The sequence below is a fragment of the Manis javanica genome, chromosome 12 (assembly GCF_040802235.1).
Source record: "Manis javanica isolate MJ-LG chromosome 12, MJ_LKY, whole genome shotgun sequence".
NCBI classification, from domain to species: domain Eukaryota; kingdom Metazoa; phylum Chordata; class Mammalia; order Pholidota; family Manidae; genus Manis; species Manis javanica.
The window spans coordinates 1038130-1043385 of record NC_133167.1 but is presented as its reverse complement, the minus strand read 5'-3'; positions in this window follow the sequence as shown (position 1 = coordinate 1043385).

Genomic DNA, 5256 nt, shown 5'->3' with positions numbered 1-5256 from the left:
ACATCCTGCTTCAGAGTCCGGGACTGGGCGGGCTGGGTGGGCTGTGTGGGCTGGGGTAGGGCGGGCTGGCCTGGGCTGGGCGGGCTGGGACTGGGCAGGCTGGCCCGGGTTGGGCGGGCTGGAGTAGGGCAGGCTGGGTGGGCTGTGCAGGCTGGGGTAGGGCGGGCTGGCCTGGGCTGCGTGGGCCATGGCTAGGGCCTGCATGTTTTCTCTGCCTGAGCTTATGTGCTGGAAAAGTTCAAAGGCACAGGCCAGCCCAGAGGAGGCCCTGGTCAGTGCCCTCTCCCTTCTCCAGCTCTGAGGGCTGGACTGGGGCTGAAGGAGCAGGCGGAAGCAGGGAAAGAAGAGACTCGGAACTTGAGGGCCCTGGCATGCAGCCACACACGTGTCCACCCGCACAAAGGCTGCGTGCCTGTCGGGGTCTGCTGGTGTGGGGCCCAGCAATGGGGACGGGGATGGAGTGACACTGTGTCACTCCCACCACATGCTGCGGTGACAAGGCCAGCCTGGAGGCAAGCGGAGCAGGAAACAGACGCCCCCCAGGTGGGAGAAGCAGCTGAGGAGCTCTTGGGGGTATGCAGGTAATGGGCATCTTCAGAAGCCATCTACTCGTATTCATATGTTCAGAGAAAGCCAGACACAAAGGCCACATGCTGCCCGATTCCATTATTAAACATCCAGAACAGCGAATGTATACAGAGAGCAGACTGGCACTGCCAGGGCTGGGGAGAGGTGGGCATGGGAATGAGAGCTGTCAGTTACGGGCATTCTTTGTGGGGGTGATGGAGCTGTTCTGAAAATGGGTAGTGGTAAACATTGCACAACTATGTGAATATACTTAGAAGCCATTGAACTGCAGACTTTACACGAGTGAATTATATGGTACACGAATTATATCTCAGTAAAGCTGTTATTTAAAAAACATGCTCTGGGCGCTGCGGATGCCTTCTCAGCATTCTCGGGGACGTGGCCATTTCGCCAGATCCCTGGGGTTCCTCCAGGCAGAGCAGCCCAGACCCACATGGGGGCTTGTGCTGTCAGCGGGCACGGCTTCCGGCTTTTCCCGTGGGGCAGGCTGGGGAATGCGTGTGTTTGAAAAGAAAAACTAATGCATTCATCTTGATATTGACCATTCAAGCTGACTATACAAGATTCTTAATTAACTTCTCTTCTAGTTGTATCTCTTATCTAAGACACTAAAAATCCTGGCTCCTAATCACCAAACTACTCCTTTGCATTCTTCTACAACAGAAATATAAATACATACATGTACATGATAGTTTATATTGCTTCTGACAAACTGCTCTAAGATTTCTGAGCAGCTCTATTGTCCTTACAACAATCATATGACTTAAAATCCCAGATAAATGTAATCTTAGCATTTCGATCAAAATATTCAAATATTATTCATATATGGAAACTGTGAATAAGAGAACCTTTATACTACCAGCTTGTGCATTTTGAGATCAATGAATCATAAGACTTTAAAATAGTCAAGTCATGCAATGTCAAAGGCTAAGTCATAAATCGGACCATTCCTGAGTCATCGTCAAGGCTGAGTCATGATGTCCCCAATCCCAGAACCCCAGAGTTGGAGGGGCCCCAGAAGTCATCTCCACTAGAGAGTGCGTGTCCCAAGGCCTCTGGCCAGAGCACGCCCACCCTTCCGGCTGCAGCCCACGCGGGGAGGCCGTCAGGGGTGGAGGGCATGCCCTGAGAAACTCCTCCTAACTCATGGCCACCCGGGCTCCTCTGCAGCTGCAGGGCCCTGGGCGCTGTGCCCACTTTGAACACACAAGAGGAGCCCCGTCAGGCCCAGAGAGGGGTCGGGAGGGCGTGAGCCTGCAAGGCTGATGGCACCTGTCCTGCGTGCGGATGTGCCCTCCCAGCAGGGGCTTCTGGTGGCTGCTGGCTGACCTCTCCCTCAAACCCTGTCATCCACCCACAGGAGGCTCCTTCCCAGGAGGGTGGCCATGAACAAAGGCCTTCAGCAGGCTAAGCTCCGGTGTGACCATCTGCACTGGACAGTGTGGAGCAGACGCAGGCTCCGGCCTCCTTGACAGACACAAAGGGAAACAGGCTAGGACAGACTCCCCCAGACCCCACAGCAGGAGGGTCAGAGCAGGGCTTAGAAGCAAGTGTCCCGCAGGCCAGCTCATCCCTGGCAGTCACCCAGAGGGACAGCCCAGTCACCAAGCCCTCACAGAGGGATGGGGTGCTCACCAGGTATGGGCAGCGGAGAGGCAGTGCCCTTAAATCCTGGGGTCCACAATGCCTCGGTTAGGAGGGGGTGGCGGCTGGGAGGTCAGGCTGTGCAGGCTGGGTTCTGCCGGGTGGACACCTCGCACCCTACCCTGAGGGTATCCCAGGCGCCAGACTGACTATGCTGGCATTTTGGGGGAACCTATTTGGCTGCAGCATAAAGAGGGCCTGGAGAGGGGCCAGCCTGGGGTCTGAGCAGTGAGCAGAGATGGCCAGGCCTCATAAGGTAGTAGCAGGGGATGCAGGTAGGGCTCCACTGGGGACCCACATGCTGGCTCCAGGGCCTGGGGGAGCATCCAGGGAGAGACCCAGGAAGCTGTGTCACAGCACACAGACCTCGGCGTCGGGCTGTCCTGGAGGCAGTGGTGGGCCCACCTGGGAGAGTGGGCCTGAAGGACCAGTCCTGTCTGCCAGCAGACCCCCAGTTTGTCTGGACAGGGTGCTTAGGAACAAGCCTCAAGGGGCACACAGCCCCCTCCTGCCTTGGGGGTGTCCATGAGAACTCCCGGGCCCCCAGCTGCGTCCACAAGAAGGGAGCTGGGAGGTCAGGCACTTACAAATGGTAAAATTGGGGCCCAAAGAGTTGGGGTGGGGGAGACCTGCTGGAGCTGCCCGTTTCTGTGGGGCCTGAGGGCCTGATGTCAGGTCTGAGAGACCCTCACATTCTCCTGATTGGGTCTGACACGGCTAAGCTGGCGGTTCTGACAGCTTTGGGTGGGAGCCGTAGGCAGAGCTGTGTTGAATTGACTTTGGGGTGTCCTGGACCTCAGAGAGTGGTGAGCGAGGCGGGACAGGGGACAAGCCAGCTCCACCCCCTGGGTGCACCTCCAGCCACCACTGGGGAAGCCCCTGCAGCGTCCACCCCACCAGGCCACTTGGGGTCCAGATACAGGAGGAGGAAGCCCACAGGCGCAAGAGCATCGCCCCGCGGGGACGACTCAGGGAGGCAGACAGAGCCCGGGACAGGCGTGAGCATCTGGAGGGACTTCCTGGAAGCTTCAGCGCTACTGCGGCCATTCTGGGGAGCAGTGCGGGGTGCCCGGTTCTGGTTCGTGGCCCTCACCTGATCAGAAGCCACATGACTGGGTCATCAAAAATATCCCCAGGGCAACGTCAGCACCGCTAGAAACTGTCACATAAACAAATGGTAAATGTATAATGTTTGGTCACGTGGCTGCAAGTTCTTAAATATCAGAAGCCAATGTCCTGTAAGCAGAACATATTTTATCCTGATGTCAGCCTAACCAATCTGAGAGCCAGATTGCAGACCAGAGCCCTAGAAGGTGGGGAGGTGCCTGTCTCCCCAACAGCCTAAGGACTCCCAGAGGTCCCCCAAGACCCCAGGGCGGAGATGCATTGGAAGGTGACCACGGGCCTCAGAGAACCCCTCCCCCCAGTCCAGGGCTGGGGGTGTCTGTCTGGGCGTGTGGCGGGCACTGGGGCCTCCAGAGCTTCCATGTCCACACTGAACAGCTGGGGCGCGGCCAAGCAGCGGGCTCTCGCTTCTCCCGGCCGACGCTGGCCTCCGTGCTGTGCTGACACATAGAGCTGCCCCAGCCTGGGTCTCAGTCTTCTGACCCCAGCACCGCCCTGGGGACACTTCAAAGTGGCCTAGATAGTTAATCAATAGAATCATGTCACCCACCCCACAGAAGCCACTCACACTGTGTGCAGAACATCAAGAGGACCCACAGCCCCTGGGGACATGCAGGCAGTGGCCTGCCATGTGACACTGCATGAGTGGGCAGTCACACTGCCACTGCCCAATGGAAGGCTGGCTGCCAGGGACCCTCTGATGTGGGCATTGCACGCACTGCCCAGACGCCCCTCCAGGCTGGCAGGGGAACAGAGGGGACAATCAGAGCACCCTCTCCCTGGATCCCACAGGGGCACTGGGGTCTCGGGGGTGGTCCCTGCAGCAGGGTGGTCTCCTTGTGAGAGGCTCTTCCCTGGGAGAGGCCACAGTGGGTCTCTGCAGCCCCCACCCACACAGCTACCCATCTCTGGAGGCCCTGGAACCACAGAGCAACCAGGCTGCTGCTCCCACCTCACCCTCCCCTGCTCCTTGTCCTGACTCAGCGGACACTCACTGAGCTGGGCCAGGAGCTGCCCTGGCCCCAGGATCTGGAGACACAGCTGTGGGCAGATAGGAAGGTGCCAGGAAGTACTTAGATCTTGGGGCTCACCATCAAGTGCATGGGGGGAGGCTCTCTGCATGGAAAGGGGCACAGAGAGCAGAGACACAGGACAGACAAGCAGGCCAGTTGGGGGAGGCTGGCTGGAGACACAGGGATGGGACCTCAGGACAGGAGGAAAGGCAGGGGCAGGGGCAGGGGGTACAGAGCCCGGCAGGTGGCAGGAACCACAAGGCTGCCCAGGCTCCGGGATGAGGCGCAGCACCACCTCGCCCCCCTCGCCCAGGGCACAGGGCTCCAGAGCAGACCCCCTGCTGGGCGGCCCCTCTCACCTGCCTCCCACGGGAGTCACAGTGAGTGTGCCCCCCACAAAGCCGGCCTCGCCTAGGCCCTGTCGGCCCCCGTGGCCCCACTGCTTCCAGAACCAAGGCCAAGCTCCTCGCTGTGTCCTGGGGCCTTTCTCCCACCCAGGCCTCTGTGGCTCCCACAGCCCAGATGCTGACCTCAGGATTCTAGCGAGAGGGCCGGTGCCGCTGGAAGCCAGATTCCAAGGGAGGGTGTGACCCGAGCTTCCCTCTGGTTCCAGGGCTGCTGTGCGTCCTCTCACCGCCCTGCTTCTGCCCAGACGGCTCCACTGGGGAGCAACCCGGGCAGGCAGCTCTGTCACCCAGGACAGTCTTCCGTCTGCCGAGCTCCTCCGAGCTGGCTTCTGTTGTTCCGGCAGGATCCCTGTCCTGGCCTCAACCCGCTGGCCCAGCACAGACACAGACACACCCGGCTGAGCGGGCCCGGCTCAGGCCAACCGCAGGCGGGGCTCCTCGGGAGGACCTCCTTACAGAGGCGTGAGGCCAGGTGCGGG